Source organism: Prionailurus bengalensis, chromosome C1, assembly GCF_016509475.1.
Source record: "Prionailurus bengalensis isolate Pbe53 chromosome C1, Fcat_Pben_1.1_paternal_pri, whole genome shotgun sequence".
In the NCBI taxonomy this organism is placed as follows: domain Eukaryota; kingdom Metazoa; phylum Chordata; class Mammalia; order Carnivora; family Felidae; genus Prionailurus; species Prionailurus bengalensis.
This window is the reverse complement of record NC_057345.1, coordinates 64,223,619-64,236,262: the sequence shown is the minus strand read 5'-3', so window position 1 is coordinate 64,236,262 and position 12,644 is coordinate 64,223,619. Positions and strand designations below refer to the sequence as shown.

The window sequence follows — 12,644 nt, the reverse complement described above, 5'->3', positions numbered from 1 at the left end:
AGTAGCTGCACCATTTTACATCCCTACTAGCCATATGTCAGAGTTTCAGTTTCTCCATCTTTGTCAACACTTGTTATTGTCTATCTTTTTGGTAATAGCCATTCTAGTGGTTACAAAGTGGAATCTCATTGTAGTTTTGATTTGCATTTGTCTAATACCTACTGATGTTGAGCATCTTTTCCTGTGCTTATTGACTATTTGTGTATCTTTTTTGGAGAAGTATCTATTCAAATCCTTTCTCTATTCAAATCATTGTTTAATTAGGTTATTTATCTTTTTGTTATTGAGTTGTAGTAACTCTTCATATGTTCTAGATAAAAATCCCTTATCAAGAATACAATTTACAAATATCTTCTTTCATTTTCTGTGGATTGGTTTTTTCACTTTCTTGACAGTATCTTTTCAAGCACAAAAGTTTTAAATTTTAGTGAAGTCCAGCGTATCTACTTTGTTGTTGTTGCTTGTGCTTCTGGTGTTGAGTGTAAGAAACCATTGTCTAATCCAAAATCATGAATATTTACTCTTATTTTTCTTTCAGGAGTTTTATTTATTTATTTGTTTATTTACTTATAAATTTTATTTATTGATTTTGGGGTAGAGAGAGAGAGAGAGAGAACAAGTGGGAGAGGGGCAGAGAGAGAGGAAGACAGAGGATCCGAAATGAGCTCTGTTCTGACAGCAGGGAGCCCAATGTGGGGCTCAAACTCACAAACTGCCAGATCATGACCTGAGCTAAAGTTGAATGCTTAACTGACTGAGCCACGCAGGCACCCCTCTTTCAGGATTTTTACAGTTTTATTTCCTACGTTTAAGTCTGTTATCCATTTTTTAAATTTTTGTATATTGTGTGAAGTAGGATTCTAATTTCATTTTTTGCTATGTGGATATGCTGTTGTCCTAACACCATTTGTTGAAAAGGTGATCTTTCTTACATGTAAACCTAAGGGTTTCATTTCACTTCACACTCAAAATTCTTCAGGAGCTCACTATTTTGTATGGTACTGGTTTATAGACTTGGGCTTCCTGAAGTAGCAAAGTAAAATAAACAATTTTGGGAGACTTACATAGGGTTTTAGACTTTCCATTATTATTCAGAAGAGGAAAAGGTAAAACAAATAATGTTTATACGTTCTCTACATAATTTAACAAGAATGTTTTACATAGATGCACCTTCCAGTAAAGAAAATAATCTCAGAGGCCAAGTATTGTAAGTAAATTTAACTTTATTAAAAACTGAGCAGACTGCCCCCCTAAAATGCTTTTGTGGAATATGAAATATTTATCACAGTCTGCCATTTGGGAAACACCATGGCTCCTCCTATCTAAGAAGCTTTATCTTTTGTCATGTTCTTCCTATATGCCTTTATGATTCAGCCATACCACACAAACTTGATTTATTTTCTTTCTAATAAGAATGTTATAATAGTAATACAAAGACCATAGGTGTGTAAGAGTTAGTTTCCAGATGATCTGATCTACATTTCTTGGGTAAGGAATTGGAATAGTCAACATGAGTTAAATCTCAACATCATTACCAAGTAACTATGGACAAGATTTTGACTCCGATTTATCACCTATAATTAGAGATCATAGTGACTGTCGCATAATGTTATTATGGGGGATCAAATGATTTAAGAAAAAAATGTAAGTTACCCAGTGCAGAAGCTAGATGCATATTAGTAGATCAATAAACATCATTTGTGTTTCTCAGACCTATATCAGTGATTTGCAACCCTGACTACACATTAGAATCACCTGTGTAGTTTGAAAAAGCCCACATCTCATTTATAACCTAATCATAAAATTTATATGGCAACTTAAGGAATATGGAGTAGCCAAAACAATCTTGAAAAAGAAGAAGAAAAAGTTGGAGGACTCACACTTTTTGATTTCAAAATTTACTCCATGCATCTATGATCAATTGATTTTTGACAACAGGGCCAAGCCAATTCATTGTGGGGGGAAATAGTTTTTGCCACAAATAGTCCTGGGATCACTGCATATCTACGTGAAAAAGAATGAAGCTGTACCCCTTCCTCACACCCTCCACAAAGATTAACTAAAATGGATTACAGATCTAAGTATAAATTAAAGCGATAAAACTCTTAAAAGAAAATACAGGAGTAAATATTCCTGTCTTTGGCTTAGGCAATTTCTTCTTAGATATGACATCAAAAACACAAAGGACAAAATTAATAATGTGTAAATTGGACTTCATCAAAATTAAAAACTTTTGTTCTTGAAAGGAAACTGTCAGGAAAGTGAAAAGACAGCAACAGCAAATGAGAGAAAATATTTGCAAATTATCCATCTGATAAGGGATTTGTGTCTAGAACACATGACAAATTATGATAACTCAATAACAAAAACAAAAGGATGCTCACTTAAAACATGGCAAAGGATTTGCATAGACTTTTTTCCAAAGAAAATTGACAAATGGAAAATAAGCACATGAAAAGATGTTCAACATCATTAGGTATCAGAAATGCAAATCAAACCCAAATAAGATACCACTCTACATCCACTAGGATGAATAATACCAAAAAGATAAGATAATAACAAGTGTTGCCAAAGATGAAGAAACTAAAATTCTCATACATTGCTGCTGTGGATATAAAATGGTGTAGCTGCTCTGAAAGACAATCTTGTCGGTTCCTCAAAATGTTAGCACATGATCCAGTAATTCCACTTCTAGGTATATATCCAAGAGAAATGAAACCATGTGTTCAAACAAAATTTGTTCATGAATGTTCATAGCATAATTATTCATATCAGTCAAAAAGTGGAAACAATACAAATGTTCATTAGCTGATAAATGAATAAATAAAATGTATAGGTATATATCCACATAATGGAGTATTTTTCCATTATAAAAAATAGAGAAGTGATGATACATTCTACATACAGCATTGATGAACCTTAAAAATATCATGCTAGATGAAAGAAGCCAGTCACAAAAGGCTATCTATTATATGATTCCACTTATATGAAATATTCAGAACAGGCAGATCTGTACAGACAGAAAATACATTAGTGGCTGCCTAGATCTGGGAGGTGAATTAGGGATATTGGGGAGTGACTACTAACAGGTACAGTTTTGAGGGGACTGATAAAAATTGTTTTAAAATTGATTGTGCTGATGGACACACAGCGCAGTACTAAAAAACCCTGAATTATAAACTTTAAACAGGTGAAATATGTGATATGTGAATTATATATCTCAATAAACCTTAAAAAAACACACACCATCCTACTTCCCAGAGTTTCTGATTTGGTTGTTCTGACACACAGGGGCTTAAAACAAGTTGATCACTGGTAATCCTAAGGTGCTTTATCAACTTCTTCCTTCAATTTTCCTGACCTGTCTACTTTAGAAAAATTTATTCAATCTGTCACTCTGCACCTTTCTTTATACCTGCTATTTTCTCACTCTATCTCCACTTCGATCAATATCCTCACTCTACCTTTACCCTCATATCTGAATATCCCCTCTGAACTAATCAATATGTCTCACCTTCTTTGGATCCTGTTCCAATCTCATCTCCAGGAGATCTTGAATGACCCGCCCCACTTTGCTTTGATAGTCAGCACTGGCTGTGTTCTCCAAATTGATCTGTGCATATGCACTCAGGCTCCCCAACCTCTGTCAGGGAGCAGGAAGAAACTTTTCTTTTATTTATTTTTTTTTTAATTTTTTTAATGTTTTTATTTATTTTTGTGACAGAGAGAGACAGAGCATGAATGGGGGAGGGTCAGAGAGAGAGGGAGACACAGAATCTGAAACAAGCTCCAGGCTCTGAGCAGTCAGCACAGAGCCTGACGCGGGGCTCGAACTCACATACCGCGAGATCGTGACCTGAGCCGAAGTCTGACGCTTAACCGACTGAGCCACCCAGGCGCCCCAGGAAGAAACTTTTAAGGGAAGTAGTTGTCCACCCCGCCCCATCGTTTCATTGCTGATACAAATGAAGTCCAGAGGAATTACAATTCACTTCTCAGTATCGGCCTACCTTGCATCTCTTGACATTTTGTTTTTTAATTATTTCAAGTAATTCCTCATGTATTTATCTGCCTGATTAGACTACTATCTTCTTGAAGGTATATAGTAACTTCATCCCACATGAATTTCTTGTGTCTGTGAACAATAACATATATGCTTGCTCTAATGAGCTGATATATCTACTGTCTTAATGAAATCTCTTCTTATATGATCCAAGGAAGCTTTTACTTTTAAGGGCATTAAGGCTATTTTACAAAAGGCAACAATCAGCTAGTCTATTTTCATTTCACAGAGGAGAGAGGGAGACACTTAGACAAACTTGGGCAAATTATTCTACTTTTCTGAACCTCCATTTCTAACTATAAAATGACAGAATACCTATTGTGTATGCTTTTCATGAGTATAAATAAGTTAATGCTTACCTAATATCTAGGAAGAGCTTACATATATGCCTGCTCAGGCAATATTAGTTACTTCAATCATCATAGTCATTATGATGATTGGAAATTTCTAACCCGAAGTTAGTCCTTAGCGGCCCACAGACTTTTACATAGTTGGAATGTAGTTTTGCTTCAGAGCACTGAAGCAGTTTTTCACTGGCCTGTTTGAGTTAATACAGTTTCTTAGATAGTTAACTTCCATCCAATGAGTATAAATGCTTAGAAAACTGTATGCAGCAAATGTTCAAAATACTAATTTCCACCTGCTCATGCATCAAACTATATCGCTTAAGGAACTGGCTTTATTAACCAAGTAAACCTCCTGACTCTAGCTTTCAGAAAAGTAAGAGCCTGTGTCCCAGAGCACACAGTGTCTCCAACAAACAATAACATGTGCCATGTGGAGTGTTCTCATTAGTTAGGTTCTTCCATCCATTGTTAAGTTGAAGTTTTGTTTCGAAGCTGAGTAAACCTGAGTTAATTGGCTTTCCCCCCCATAGCAGAAGTTTTGGGTAAGATGTATATCTTGAAATCTAATTACATATCTTAACTGTAACCTGAGAAGCTTAAAATTCACAGATGCATTTTATCTGTCAAATATGGAGACAGTTGGCAAATGCGGGCCATAAAGGTGGAGATTTAGTACCCAACTGCTTGAGTTGTTGCTGCCTTCCTATGTTTATTACTTCACAGTTAATCAAGGAGATAACTCCCAGGAGTTTGGTATCTTTCCCCCTATGCTCTATAGAATGAAGTGGGAAGGAGAAAAGAATATTCTCTCTGTAACACGTTTCCAAGTGGAATGAGTCATTTGCTTCACAAGTCCTTGAGTTAAAAACCAACATTAAGTGTTTTAATCAATTTCTGAAATCTTTTTTAAAGCCAACAGACCAGGACATCACATTATTGCTACTATTTGTATACAGTTCTTTTGGTAATACAGTAATTGTACGAATATGTGCATACAATTAGAACAGATATTCAGAAACAGGACTGTTCAACAACCATCAAAACCTTATTTCTACAATGACCTGGCAGTTTTACCACCAAGAGCAATTATATTGAAATAATTTTTAAAATATGGAAGCGCTAATCATTGAACAGAGCATAGTTCCTTTGCTGAGTATTAGAACTACAAAAGGTTTTACATGTATGTAAGTTTCAAAACTGATGTGATTACCAAAGATGAATAAAAACAGAGAAAAACCAAAAGTGGCTCTAAAAGAATAAGAGCAGATGCATTCTCCATCACCAGCTACCTCAGTGCTACCCAGGATAGCTTTTAGGAAGACAAGCCTTTCTACTTCACAAGCAATTCCCAGCTACCTGGGGCAATTACGGATTTCTTTCTTAAATGACTAGATACAAGTGTCACCAGGTTTCTAGACAAATGGCCAGCATGATTCACCTACTCAGGAAATAAACTAATTATGCCACTCAATCAAGTTACCCTAGAAATTCTGCTGATCAGAAGTTCTTCCCCTTCATTTCATGGTCCAAAATAAGCAGAGCTAACACTTCCATCTTCCTCCTCTCTCCCTGTGCATATATTTTGTTACTATTATACAACTTTCACATGTTCCATTTTTTAAAATATAGAAAATCCAAAAAATGAAAGAAATAAAGAAATGATGTGCCAAACACACACAGATCTAAAGAGAAACTTACATGAAGTCAAATCAAAATAATAATTGTTCAAAAATGTTAAGGTTTCTTGTCCTTTAGGAAAAGACCCAGGTGTTTCTTTGAAACACCCTTGATAACCAATGTACATTATCTTAGGAATGAAAAGATGTTTCAACATTAGAAAATCTATTAATGCATTATACAATATTAGTAATCAACAAATTAAAGAATAAACAATCCATGGTGAACTCAACAGATGTCAAAAAATATTTAATGAAATTTAACATTTACTTATGTTTAAACTGTTAGGAAATTAAAGTAAAAGGGAACTTTCTAAACTTGATAATTATTATTTATCAAAAATCTACAGCAAGGATCAAGCTTAACAATGAAACTTAATGTCACCATTAGAGTTAGAATAAGACAAGGATGCTTGCTGTCACTATTCTAATGCTGTTAGAAAGTCTCAGTCAACACAATAAGACAAGAAAAATAAAACGAGGTACATATTAGAAACAACGCTGTATTTCTGTATAAATGGTCAGTTTGTTTACATAAATAATCGATGAGAATCTACACACTGTTAGAATTTACTACGTGTTCAGCAAGGTGGCTAAATACTGGATCAACATAAAAACAATGGCAGGATTTTTACAGAGCAGTAACAGGTCATTCAAGAATAATAATATAAAAAGTACCTCATTCACAACAATAACTAAAATATAATTAAGAATAAATTTAACACATGTGTTGATCTCTGTGAAATGTGATATCACTTTGTATCAATAGATTGACAAAAATCAGAGTCTGATATCAAGTGTTGAGTACAGAACAGTTTCTCTCATCCACTACTTGTGAGGATATCAATTGGCACAACGTTTTGTAGTACACTCTTGCAAAATCAAAGAAAAGTGAAGACATATACTTCCTTTATGTTGTAATTTTACTTCTAGGTATACACTTTACACTAAGAAATCCTTACACATATGACAAGGAAACATGTTGAAGAATGTTAATGGTAAGTATCATTATTTGTAATACGAAAAGACTTTAAATGATAAATCCAAACGTTTATGGAGAGAAAAATGGGTAACTGAATTGTGGTATATTCACACTGTGACACTGCATAGCTATGTGCAAAAATATGGTTAAACATCAATAACAAGGTAGATTAAAAAGGTTGGACAATAATACTTTAGATTTATATAATGTGAATAGTGTTTGAACAAAATATAGTATTTATAGACAGCTTAAGAACACACAAAATAACATGCTATAGTTTTATATTGCTTAAGGATGTATATAGACAGTCATAATATAAAAACACATACTAGACTGGTAAACCCAAATTCAGGGCAGTGGTTGCCTCCAGGCAGAGAAAGGCAGGAGCAGAAGCAGGAGCAGAGAAACAGGAAAAGAGACACAGGGACTTCAACTGCATCTGCAGTGTTTTGTTTTTAAATTCAACAACAATATTAACAGACCTCAAAGGCCTCTGGCAAAATCTGTGAATTTGATAGAGCTGGGTGGCAGGTATTTGAATGTTCATTATTTTCTTTCACATATACATATCTCCTTATATTTGAAATATTTTTTAATAAATAAAAAAGGATCTGTGTGAAAATCAAATGTCGACAGCCAGAATCCTAGTTTCCTGGGAGGTTGTGATTACATGATTTCAGAGGTGGCTTCTCTTTTCTTCTAGCAGCCAACTAGCCTCTGAATTAAGTGATATTTATTAAGTGCCTTCCATTTGTCAGGCACAAAGCTAGGTTCTGGTGATAGAATGGTAAAACAGCCAGGCATAGAAAGAATATGTATCACATTCCAGTGGGACTACAAATGTGCATCTACAAACTATGAGAAATGCCATGAAGAGAAGCAGGGAATTATGAGACAGAATAACCAAGCAGGGCCAGGGCAAATACCATGGAAGGGCAAATACCATGCCCTGAAGTTTGGCTACCTGAAAGTTATCCACGTGCCCCCTTCTTCCTGGCCTTGTTCTACTACAGAGGTTGGGAAGCTAATATTGATTTCCCAGACTCTTTTGCACGTGGCACAGTTCTAACTAATTAGACATAGGGGTCTCTGGAGCCAGTGGCCCTTTCTGCACAAAAAGAGCATCACTAGAAAAAAAGCCTTTCACCCTCCTTTACTCCTCGTATATTATTCTGTCTGCAGCATGGATGTGATGCTGGGGATGGACCAGACATCTTGAGATGATGCAGATGGAAGCCATATGCGGTGAGGGGTGGAGCACAGTAATGGGCTCCTGGGTCCCTGAAGTCAGAGCTGAGCCATGGTTTGGACGGACTGTTTACTCTGAACTTCTTTTTAGCTCCTACTGGCTGGAGCCTCTATTAACATGATTTCCTCTTATTTGGAGGCAAAATCACTCCAAAAAGATACCTTCTAAAAGAGACGATATTTAAGTTGAGAAGAGAGGAATGAGAGGGAGCCAGCCCTGCAGAAAGCAGGAATAGGACAAGGAAGTGGGTGGGTAAGGAAGCCCAGCAGAGAGGGAAACAGTAGGTTTCAGAGGGTTGGCGTGTTTGAGGAGCGCAAGAAGCCCACTGATGCTGGAGCTTAATAACAGGTGTGTGATTGCTTTGCAACTGGCTGGGAATCTGAATACTTGACTATCTCGGGCTCCAGGTTAAGAACAGTGGAGTTGGTCTGAAAACAAAGACTCAATAGCAGCCAGGTAGTTGCTGTTTTCAGAGACTTCTTTCTATAAAACAAAGAACTCCTAATCCATCTACTTGGATTTTTAAAACTCAACTCCACCAAGTCCACCTTTAGTTCAGAGGTACAGCTTTCACTACCCACCTCCTCCACCGCCTGGGAGGGGAAAAAATTAGCATCCCCCCAGTCCCCTTGACATAAAGGAAATTGCAATGATAGGATTTAACCAAAGGCTATCCAACCGTGTCTTAGGCATTCCCTGTGCTCCAGAGCTTTCTATTTTGCTCTGTATTTATCTGAATGGGAAGAGGCAACTTCATTGTTGAAAGAGTCTGACTTGAAAAACACAACAGAAATCTAGTTCCTTTAATCCTGTCCTCACTGGGCACTAAGGAAAGGGTGGAAAGGGTTGGCTGATTTTCTAATGTGCTTCCTATTGGTCTATTTCCCGGATCTTATACTCTTCTGGCAAAGGAAGGTTATTTTACAAGACAGTATTTACTGAGCACCTGGGTAGGCAGAGTGCCAGTTCAGGCAAGAAGCCCATGGCTTGGAAGAAAATGTCCATTTTCATCTGAAAGGTCTCAATTTGATGGGTACTCTGCAAGTTTCCAGTTGGTTATTTCAGAGTAGACTTGGATATTTGAGTTTCCAGGCCTTTCCCTCCTCCTCCCTTTAGCTTTCTGCAACTAAACTACAGCTATCTAATTCTTTTGATCTTTCATCCACGTCCTTTCCTGAATTCATTCACTCTTTTTGCTATTCTCTGCTCTTCTTCCAAATTGCCTGAGCTTCCCCAGTAATGAGGTGGTGGGAAGAGAGCGTGTGGTGCCAGGTGCTGCCCAGCTCCAAGTGTCCACAGAGGAACTGTTATTCCGTGCCCTTCTGCACAGGCAGCCTCAACCTGGCCTTCCCTTTCATTCTGCCAGACTGCCTGGCTGGCCTGAATTTAATTTGCAGACCACTATGCCCCCTGGGCCTACTTTGGCATTGCTGTGCTCTGGCATCTGCTTCCCTGAGAACAGCTCTGTGTTTGGATTCCCTTCCCCCAGGTGAATGCACTGCCTTGCCTTTTTCAAATGCTCACAAAGTTACTATTCCCAGCCGACATACCTCAAGTCTCCCAGGTTGTTTGCCTTTTATTTCTGTTGTCTGAGCTGCTCACCATACTTTCCAAATTGAAATTATTAGTGAATTCCAAAAATGAGCAGCTTCTTCCTTTTCTCCACCCAGGTCATGAATAAGAATGCTTCAGTAAGAATCAGACCCACAGTTGCCGCCACAGCATATTAGGTGATGCATCTTCTTAATCCTCCTTTGGTGGTAATCCCTCCACCAGCAGTGCCGTCAGAACCTTCTTAGTTTCCAGGAGTTTTTCGGCCCATTTTAAACCCACATATTCAACCTTCCAAATATTTATGGAGAATTATGCTAGAAGCTGCAAGAGATTCTAAATCATCAAAGACACAACCACCACCCTTCAAAAGGGTTCTGTCACTATAGAGTATATACCATCTTCAATATTTATCAGGCACCTTAAATGTGCCAAGCACTATTAGGTGCTGAGGGTTTGAAGAGGAAAAGTATGGAGTCCCAGCGAGTTTCCACCATTGCAGATAATGGCATGTTATTATAAAACAATGTAAAAACAATAATGGGATGTACACCTGGGAAGTCCATCTTTCAGACTCTGCCTCTTCATCTGTAAGATGGAACCAACCTTCTAAGTTGTGGTGAAGGCTTACATAAGTTGAGGAATGGACAACCCTTAGTGCAGAGCATGACACAAAGCATTAAGAATATTACTAGTAATAATAGTTACAAGTATGATAATACATGGTTATTATTGCTAGTAGTATCATTACAATAATTTCCACATTCAATCTGATTGATCATGGCTGTCTGGAACATTGTGATGAGACAATTCAGAAACCCTTACTAGGTCCACTAGCAAAGAACACCAGGATGGGTGCCATACTATGATGGACAGGAGGAAGAGATGGCTATGTAAGTGTTAATTCACCCCGATGCACACATATAACTACACTACAATTGACAGTGTAGCCCTCTGACTTAGGAATGCCACAAAGTGTGTAGGTGGTAACTGACTTTACATTTCAGGATAGGAGGGAACTGATGTCATATGGTAGGATCTTAAGTCACTCTGTGGATGACTTTGGTTTAGAAACCCCAGAAGTGTTTATTTATTTATTAAAATTTTTTTAATGTTTATTTATTTTTGAGAGAGAGAGACAGACTGCAAACAGGGGAGGGGCCAAGAGAGAGGGAGACACAGAATCCGAAGCAGGCTCCAGGCTCTGAGCTGTCAGTATAGGGCCCAACGTGGGGCTTGAACTCACACGTGGTGAGATCATCACCTGAGCCAAACTGGGATGCTTAACCGACTGAGCCATGCAGGAGTGCGAACCCCAGAAGTGTTTTTAAGCCTGAAAAGTCTAAGAGGTCAAGTGAAACTGGGAGTGGATAAGAAGTTCTGCTACCAAAATGAGGTCCTTCCCACCCAAGGCAGTTGCAGAAACTCTAGGGCAGTGGTTTGCAATGGCTGCTCCATGACAAACTTCTGACTGATCTGAAGCAAAATAGGAATGGTAAGGACAATGGAGGGAGGATTTCATGCAATGAAATGTCCTTAATTTAAAGAACAGATATTATGTTCTTCCTATTTTGTGGGTGTTAAAATGCTGTCCTCTTCATAGAAAGATGCTCTGAAGATTCTCCCTTCTGTATCAAGTCTCAGAATGTTCTAAGTTCCATAATGTTCATTTCTCTGAAATCTTATCTACTCCCATGACTTTAATACCATCGATATGCTGACAACTTCTAAATGTGTATCTAGCAGCAAAATACGTCTCCAAACTTCTGATTCATATATCTGCCTGCTTTGGATATCTCATAGGCACCTTAAACTTAACAAGCCCAAAAAGGGATCCTTTCTGCTTCTATGTGTTCCTCTCTTGGTCCTTCTATCCCGGTAAATGGTATAGGAAATGGCAAGTTGCTCAAGCCAGGAATATTCAGTCATCCTCAATACCTTTCTCTTCCTTCCCTCATCCCTCATCTATCAATGAGTTTTAGTAGTTCCAGTTCCAAAATATCCCTCAAATCCAACGACTCACCATCACATGGCTGTCACACTAATCATATCTATAGCACCAACATTCTGTTCCACCTGATCTCACTCCTTCCACTCTTCCTGCCCTCCAATCCATTGTCCAGTGGCATTCAGAGGACTCTCTTAAAATTCTTTAATAATTACTTTCCATCACTCTTGGCATAAAATTAAAAATCCTCATCATGGGCTACAAGGCCCTGTATAGTCTGAGACCTGCTGAAGCCAAGCACAAGTTTATTTTATTTTATTTTTTTTTTACTCTTACAAAAGTTTATTTAACAAAAAAGTTCAATATGAAAATGCACATGGCCTGATTTTTATATTGTAGTAAAACAGGTGCTATGGAGAGGGGATATTCAGAAGCAGCTGATTTCTTCTGGTGAACACACTCATTGTTTACGCTCATTACAAGGCTTCTAACATGATGACACTATTCCCTCATATTACCACCAGTCTCATATTGTGCTGTTGCCCACAGTTGCCATCTGCACACATTCATCTATCACAAGATTCAAAAAAGGACTGAACCCCTGCAATATTCCTTGGAAATGTCTGCCACAATTCAATTTCAATGATAATTTCTTGTCCATAAATGTTTTTAACTCAACAGGGTAGGCTTTGCTCATGGTGTCTACTTAGCAAGCTCAAAGATGCCTCCAAACCTCCCAGTACAATTTTAAAGTTTATTTATTTGTTTTGTGAGAGACCGAGACAGCATGAATGGGGGGAGGGGCAGAGAGAAAGGGAAAAAGAGAAA

At 37.6% G+C, this 12,644-nt stretch overlaps 1 protein-coding gene and 1 pseudogene across 3 annotated transcripts in view; both read right to left on the bottom strand.

The window, feature by feature from the left end:
• Nucleotides 1-12,644, bottom strand: part of ST6GALNAC3 (ST6 N-acetylgalactosaminide alpha-2,6-sialyltransferase 3) — a 549,238-nt gene that overhangs the window by 84,144 nt on the left and 452,450 nt on the right. The gene's annotated exons all lie outside the window — the stretch shown is intronic.
• Nucleotides 11,077-12,634, bottom strand: LOC122480658 (annotated as a pseudogene).